We start from the raw sequence: 9,268 nt of genomic DNA, 5'->3' as shown, positions 1-9,268 counted from the left end.
TGTAAACTTTCCCTATTATCTGTAAAGTGAGGTCACCATTTGGACGATTTAGTTCGAATTAGTTTTATGTGGCATATACAATTTATCAGCGCCTGTGTATCAACCATCACACTCTGCCAGAGTATCATGAGGTGGGCTAAGACCGGCCCGCCCGGTCAAGCTGCGTTGGGTTCAGGTTGGGGTTGAGCCTCCAGGCCCATGGGCTCGAATCCAACCTAATTTCCAAGCCAGCTATTTAAATGGGTCCCACCTGTGGCCATGTTTGCCTGAATGGTGAACAAGTGGGTCCACCCTGGCATGAGTCGTTTAACATTGGTGGGTAGAGTATGTGGATGGTGGTCTGGCCACAATAGGACCTGATTATGGGCCCTCATCTCATGGGCTGGACTTGGATATGCTTCATCACCCGGCAATATATATATATATATATATATATATATTTATATATATATATATATATATATATTTAGTCATGCTCACTTACGCACGTGCGCACCTTTGCACACGTGCCATGGGTGTCTAATCTGAACGGTCCATGTGATGCGGAATCCCATGAAACCACATGTGACAAATTTTCACTCCGATCCAAAATTATGGTAGGCCATAGCAAAGAGAAATGCAAATCAAAGGAGGAAACTGTTTTCATTTTCCATGGCCCATCTAAGTTTTAGATCAAAGTAAAACTTGGGCCTGGGGAGTTTCACGAGGTGCTTCTTTACATGAACGGTTCAGATTTTGGATCCACATCACGTATGATGGATTCTCAAAAAAGTTTATATGTAGTACATACGAACTAGTTCGCGGTGAGTGTTTAGTGTGTGTGTGTGTGTGTGTGTGTATATATACATACATACATATATATATATATATATATATATAGAGAGAGAGAGAGAGAGAGAGAGAGAGAGAGAGAGAGGAATGCAAGGCTATGCACCGGTTTGCACATGCGAACCTTCCTATCAACCGTCAGATAAGGTAAACGGTACGGATGAAGGCGCTCTTAGCCCGAGCTTGAAAGAGCGAGTTTCCTTCTCTCGCACACCTCTTCACCCTGTTCTCTAACTCTACAAAGGATACAGCCCAAGCCTTTTCACATAAAATTATTTTGTTGGGATGCTAAGTGGGTCCCACCAAGATATTAGTGATAAATCCAAGTTGTCCATACATTTTTTAAAATAATTTTATGGTATAAACCCAAAACTGAGGTAGATCAAATTCTCAAGTGGGCCACACAGTGTTGATTGAACTCTCACCATTAAAAACTTCCTGGGGCTACCAAATTTTTGGATCAAGCCGATATTTGTTTTTTTCCACCATCCAAGTCTGTATGACCTAATCTACAAGTTGGATGTCAAATAAATATCATGGTGGGCCCTTAAAAAATATTTAACGGTGAGAATCATTATCACCGCTGCTTCTTATGGTGTGGTCCACTTGAGATTTGGATCTGCCTCAGTTTTGGGATAAAGCCCCGAAATGATAAGGAAAAATGGATGGACGGGGTAGATTTCTCAAAAACATCATGGTGGGCCTCACCTAGATTTCCAGCGAAGTTTGCAAACGGCCTGCGTCATTAGTCGAATTTGATTTCCTGCCAAAGTCTTTCGCAGGAAGTTCCTGCGCAAGGATGCTGGGTGGGGCCCACCACCATGTTTATGAGAAATATACTCTGTTCATCTGTTTGTCGAGCTCATTTTAGGAAAATCGACCAAAAACAAGGTGGATCCAAAACTAAAGCGGGCCACACGAGAGGGAAAATTGGGGAAAGAAATACCTACCGTTGAAACATTTCTGGGCTTCACCTTGATGTTTATATGCCATAAAAACCATTTATAAGGTCATTAACACAGGGATGAAGTGAAAATACCAAAATAAAAAAATAAAAAAAATAAAAAATAATAATTCTATCCTAAAAAAAGCTTTTATGGTCATAAAAATGTTTCAATGGTTCTCACTGAATCCCTACTGTTTCCTCTCGTGTGGCCCAGTTGAGTCTTGGATCCACCTCATCTTTTGTCACTTGTCCTAAAATTAGCTTGCGAAACGGATGAACGGAGTATATTTTCTAAAAAACATGGTGGTGGGTCCCACCCAACATCCTAGCACAGGAACTTCCTGCCAAAGGCTTTCGTAGGAAATCCGCGTCCCAACATAGGTTGAGTAGCTGACACGAATTGGATACTAATAGAGGTTGAGTAGCCAGAGTCACTATTGAAGTGATGTCACCAAGTTCTGTGTCATGATGTATGTGTTGTATCCCCACTGTCAATACATCCAGAGAGATCATTATAGGATATGGTCCAAAGAACGAGGTAGATCCAAGGTTAGGGTGGACCCACAATAAAAAATAGTGGTAAGAGTGACGCCACCGTTGAAACCTTCAAAAGGTCCACCATAATTTTTATTTGAGATCCAATATGTTCATGTGTTAACGGAGACATGAAAGAAAGGAAAACACAAATATTAGCTTGATCGAGAACTTTTGTGGCCCTTATAACTTTTTAATGGTGGGCGTCACTCTCCACCTTATTTTATGCGGTGGGGTCCACTAGATCTTTGGATCGGACTCATTCTTTGGATCATGCCCTAATATGATCTCTCCAAATGGATGGGCAGTGTAGATACAAAACATACATCATGGCGTGGCCCGTGTAGATGAACAGCGTAGATATAATAAATGCATCACTATGGGGCCGTGTAACTTTGATCTCCTTTGAACTGTTCGTACAACTCGGAGCTCGAGGAGCGTTAGTGCTTGTCTTCACACGACACGTACCTATAGCAGCTATATAGCTACTATGTGGTACACCAACCAATCCGTTTCCCTGCTACTCAACCTCCGTCGGGGACGCGGATTTCCTGCAGAAGCCTTTCGCAGGGAGTTCCTGTAGAACCCAGGTAGGGCCACTGTCATATTTTTGAGAAATTCTCTCCGTCCATCCATTTTTTAAGTTCATTTTCAGATATGAGGCCAAAAATGAACCGTATCCAATTCTCAAGTGGGGCGAAAACATGATAATTGAATGTCCACAGTTGAAATATTCGTGGGGTCAAAAAAATTTTGAATCATGCTATTATTTGTGTTTTCAGTTCATCCCAGTACAAAATGACGCTATTAACGGTATGGATGGCATGTAAACATCACTGGGAGGTTTCAACGGTATAAATTTTCCTAACTACCTTTTCCTTTAGTGCGGTCCACTTAAATCTTTTATCCTGATAAATTTTGGTCTTATCCCCTAAAATGATCTTAAAAAATGAATGGACGGAGAGGATTTCTAACAAATATGACAGTGGGCCCCACCTGGGTTCCTAGTGCAGGAATTTCCTGTGAAAGAAATCTACGTCCCTATGTTGGTATCCAGTCCGCGTCCCCTAATGACGCACCCAGTTTGCAAAGTTAGCTGGAAATCTAGGTGGGGCCCACCATGATGTTTTTGAGAATTCTACCCCATCCATCCATTTTTCCTTATCATTTCATGGCATTATCCCAAATTTGAGGCAGGTCCAAATCTCAAGTGGATTACACCATAGGAAGCAGCGGTGATAATGATTCTCACCATTAAATATTTTTTTAGGGCCCATCGTGATATTTATTTGACATCCAATCTGTAGATTAGGTCATACAGACCTGTATGATGGAAAAAAATAAATAAATATCAGCTTGATCCAAAAATTTGGTAGCCCTAGGAAGTTTTTAATGGTGAGAGTTCAATCAACACCATGTGGCCCACTTGAGAATTTGATCTACCTCGGTTTTGGGTTCATACCATAAAATTATTTTTAAAAATGTATGGACGACATGGATTTATCACTAACATCTTAGTGGGACCCACCTAGCATCCAAGTGGAAGAATTTTATGTGAAAAGGCTTCTGCCGCATCCTTCGGAGAGTTAGAGATTAAGGTGAAGAGGTATGCGAGAGAAGTAAACTCGCTCTTTCAAGCTCGTACTAAGAGCGCCTTCATCCAGACTGTCTACCTTATCCGACGGTTGATAAGAAGCAAACTAGTGCGTAGTTGAGCGTTCCTCTCTCTCTCTCTCTCTCTCTCTCTCTCTCTCTCTCTATATATATATATATATATATATATATAGGAAATGGTACTATGAGGTCGAGCGCATACAACCTCAACATATGTCTTCGCTAGAGCCCTTGGATGATAAAATTTCAAAATATTCCATGCAGATGATATCCAGAAAAAAAAAAGGGGCTAGAACAGGCTAAGGCTGTGTTTGTTAACGCTGAATTTTTGCACTTAACACGGAATGGGGAAAATTTTCCGTGTTTAGTGGTGTTTGTTAATGCGTTATTAACGCGGAAGACGGAAAGCGCTAAGTGGTTTTTCACTGAATTCTTTCCGTGATAGGAGTCTGGCTTAATGGTGAACGCGGAATGCGCTCCGTGATTTTTCATTAAACAAAAATTTTTTGCTTCCAAAAGTACCCCTTTTCAAGTTACTACGGAAATTTTTTCTTTTAAATTGTTTGCGCAATACAAAATCAACCTTTAACCTGTGAAACTTCTTTATGCCCCACCATGATTTATGTGTTTGATCCACACCGTCCATCAACTTTTTCAGATAATTTAAGGTGTGATCCAATAAAAGAAGCAGGTCCAATGATTAATTGGACCATAAGGTGGGGATTGAACGTCCACCGTTAAAAACTTCTTGAGAGCTGGAGAAGTTTCAGATCAAGCTGATATTTGTGTTTTCACTTCATCCATGTATACATGACCTAATGAATAGGTTGGATGGTAAAAAAACATCACAGTGGCCCTTAGAAAGGTTTCAACGATGGATGTCATTATCACTGTAGCATCCTTTGGTGCTGCTATTTTTGGTGTGGTCCACTTAAGCATTGGATCTGCATTATTTTTGTGTTCATGCCTTAAAATAATATGAGAAAAGGCATTGATGGTTTGGATGTACAGATACATCACGGTGGGCCCACCCACAGAATTGCCTGTTGGGAGCTAGGGACGGGCAGGGGCAGTACACAATCCGACGGGAACGGATTGGCTACTCCCACTGCCACCAGCCAATGGCTGGTGGTCGGTGCTCTGTGGGCCCCACTATGATGTATGTGTTTCATCCATGCCGTCCATCTATTTTTATATATCATTTTATGGTATAAAAGAAAAAATGAACTATATATCAATCTTAGGTGGACCACATTATAAGAAACAATGTTAAATGAACATTGACCATTAAAAACGTTTTAGGGGCCATAAAAGTTTTGGATAAGATTGATATTTATTGTTTCCCTTCATCTGGGTCTTTATGAACTAATCAACAGATTGGATGTCAAATAAACAGTACAGTGGGCCTTAAAAGGATTTTAATGGTGGATATCCATTCATTTTTTTCTGTGGTGTAGCACACCTAAGATTTATATCCCTATCATTTTTTTGTAAAAAGTCCTAAAATTATCTGTAAAAATGGATGAGCGGAATGGATGAAACACGTACATCATAGTGGGGCCCACAGAGCACCAACCACCAGCCGGCTGGTGTCAGGTGGAGTAGCCAATCCGTCTATGAGTTAGGGCCGGGATTGGAAGTGGATTCGCTGGTGTATTGACGTTAGCAAGTTATGTGGGGAGCATCATGATGTATTTGTTATATCCAAACCGTCCATTCATCTTGCGAGCTAGTCGTAAGACTTGAGCCAAAAAATAAAATAGATCTAAAGATAAACTGGATCACACTGCAAAAAGCAGTAGGGGATTGAACGTCTACCATTGAAACCCTTTTGGGGTCACAAAAGTTTTGAATCAATATGAAATTTGTTTTTCCTCTTTATTCAGATATTTTAGACCTTATGAATAGATTAGGTGCAAAATAAACGTTACAATGGGCCTGCAAATTTTTTAATGGTGAAAATCATTATCTCGCTGCTATTTTTGGTGTGGTCCATTTGAGTTTTGGATATGATTCATTTTTCTAGAAAATGCTCTAAAATAATCTCGAAAAATTTATGAATAGTGTAGATATTATAAATACATTATTGTGGGGCCCATGTAACTTTGATCTCCTTTGATTCCTACAACTGGGACCTCGAGGAGCGTCTTGCGCATGACACGTATCTACACTAGCGATATAGCTGGTGTGTGATACGGAAACGGATTGGCTACTCCTCAGCCTGGTGGGTGATGGTCAGTGCTGTGTGGCCCCATGATGGATGTGTTTCATCCGTTTTTACATATCATTTTTTTCTCCATCCCAAAGATAAGAGGGGTATAAATCTCAGGTGGACCCCACCACAGGAAAACAATAGTGATTGGATATCCACCATTAAAATCCTCCTAAGGTCCATTGTATTGTTTATTTGACATCCAATATGTTAATTAGGTCATACATGCCCAGATGAAGTGAAAAAACAAAAATCAGCTTGATTCAAAACTTTTATGGCCCCCAAAAAGTTTTTAATGGACAAAGCTCATTCAATGTTGTTTCCTGCATGTATCTCGATAGATAAACAAATACCTTATAGAGGAAGAGGAAGGGGTGAATGTGCTCAGAATGTTGTGGCCATCTGTGACTTTAATATGATTTTTACATATGTCATAGTTAGATGGGAAGGGGTGGCACATGATTCAAGGGTCCTTATGGATGTTGAGCTTGATCCAACAAAGAAATTTATGTTGCCTCCTCCTGGTAATATTTAATATATATATATATATATATATATATATATATATATATATTATATAAATATCATATAACTTGGTAAAATTATAACTTGAAATTTTGCTAAAATGTCATTTGTTTTTATGTAGATAAATATTATCTACTTGATGATGTTTACACTCACACGAGGATTTATGGCACCATACCGCAGTTTATTTGAATTAAATAAAATAATTTTATTTTCATTTAATAAAAAATAATTTCTTTATAATGTAAAATATATCCAAACAGGAAATAGAGGCAAATGTGTCAAATTAACATACTTTAGACATTTCAGATATTTGTTAACAAACAAATTGTTTCAAATTCAGTACTTAATTTTCAGACTTCAGCCATAATTACCAAACAAGTTTTTTGACTTCAGATTTCAGATTCAGGTTTTAGATTTCAGATTCAGCTTCAAATTTCAGATTCAGGCTTTAGACTTCAGATTTAACAAACGGGGTCTAAATCTACGTTATATAAACTTGAGGGTGTGTTCCCATTGCCAATTTTGTGGGACCCTCCATAATATATGTGTTATATCCACACCGTTTATCCATTTCGAGAGATCATTTTAGATCATGAGCACAAAATTGAGGCAGATGCAGAGGTCAAGGGGACCACAACACAAAAAGTAATAGGGACAATGATGCCCACCATTGAAACCTTTCCATGGCCCATCATTATGTTTATTTTCCATCCAACCTGTTCGTAATGTCACACGGAACTGGATGAAGGGACCAAACAAATATCATCTTGATCCAAAACTTTTGCGGCCCAAGAAGTTTTCAATGGTAGGTGTTTAATCCCTATTACTTTCTGTGTTACGGTCCACTTAAGCTTTGGATCTTCTTAATTTTGTGCTAATACCCTAAACTGATTTTTCCAAATGGATGGACGGTGTGGATATAATACTCACATCATGGAGGGGCTCACATAACTTGGCGACCGCATCACACCATCATTCCGCTTCACGGGAAGGGAGCAGATTAGGTGCGCTGGCAGCCTAACCTAAGACAGTGCGTCCCTTACCATAGGGCTTAACTTGATCTACATATTGTATATCCGTACCGTCCTTCTGTTTTGGAAGACAATTTTAGATCTTGATTCCAAAAATAAAGAAGATCCAATTCTCGGGTGGACCATACTATCAGAAACAGTGGTGATTGAATACTATACTAGTAAAAACTTTCCATGGCTCACTGTAAAGTTTACATCATGCTTATTTTCCATCTAACCTGTTGATAAGTGACGTAACCCTAGATGAAATCAAAAACCAAATATAGGATTCATACCAAGAGTTCACTTGACACCAAGTAGCCATTGCCTTAAATTAAAGGCTAAAAGTCTTTTTTGCTGTTAATGAGAAGACAACAATCAAAACTCGAATGGTATTAATCCTCTTCCGTTCTGATGTTGGTTGGTGTTCACAGAGACGGAGTGTTAACTTGTTATGGAAGGATGGGTAAAGGGGTGCTCCGGACTTTGACATAGGTTATGGTGCCCGGATCCTATCCATGGCTAGTATAGTGGAAGCATGAATTTTAATGTATTTGTATTGCTATAATAAATGCACGGACACCGGGGTAGACCAGTTTGTGTGTGTGTGTGTGTGTGGGAAAAGGTTTTACATAATGTCTAGAGAGCCACAGAGAGAGAGAGAGAGAGAGAGAGAGAGAGAGAGAGAGAGAGAGAGAGAGAGAGAGAGGAATTACCCTCCATTAAAACATTCATAATCATTTGTTGGGCCTACCGAGATGGGGTTCATAAATCCAGCCCATCCATTATGTGTGTCCCACTTGGATGAGGGGTCAAACCAAGTTTCGGATGTGTGGGCCTAACAAATGATGCGTGTCGAACATCTACCCCATCGGCCAGATGCACCATTCCATGGTGGGTCTGGGGCTTAAAAAACAAGTCAATCCGTGGCTTTTGTGGGCCACACCACATAAAAAAGTTGAGAGGGGTTACCCTCTATTAAAACATTCATAATCATTTGTTGGGCCCACCGAGATGTGGTTCACAAATCCAGCCCATCCATTATGTGTGTCCCACTTGGATGAGGGGTTAGACCAAGTTTCAGATGCATCCAAATTTCAGGTGGGCCCCACCAAGTGCTTTTATATGCTTTAGGCATGTCTTTACATGATTTTAAATGGTATGGTCCACTTGAGTTCCGTATACGGCTGATTTTTGGGATATCCCATAATTTAAAGGGGACCCATCAAATGCACGGTGTTGATGTTCGACACACATCACGGTGGGGCCCACACAACTCGACCTCATGGGAAGCTCCCATGAGCTTGACGATATAAAACCTTTTGTATATATATATGGGAAATAGTACTATAAGGTCGGGCGCATAGAACCATAATATACGATTGAGTCGTGTCTTAGTGTGAGCCGTTGGATGATAAATTTTTAAAATATACAGTGGAGATGCCATCTCAGAAAAAAAAGGGCAAAACCGGATAAACCAGAGTTATACAATCTTGGGGTGTGCTGCCGTCACCAATTGTGTGGGGTCCTCCATGATATATGTGTTATATCCATACCATCTATGCATTTTGAGATATCATTTTAAGGCTTTACTGT

The sequence above is a fragment of the Magnolia sinica genome, chromosome 14, assembly GCF_029962835.1.
Source record: "Magnolia sinica isolate HGM2019 chromosome 14, MsV1, whole genome shotgun sequence".
In the NCBI taxonomy this organism is placed as follows: Eukaryota; Viridiplantae; Streptophyta; class Magnoliopsida; order Magnoliales; family Magnoliaceae; genus Magnolia; species Magnolia sinica.
The sequence above is the reverse complement of the archived record's forward strand: the minus strand, read 5'-3'. Positions refer to the sequence as shown.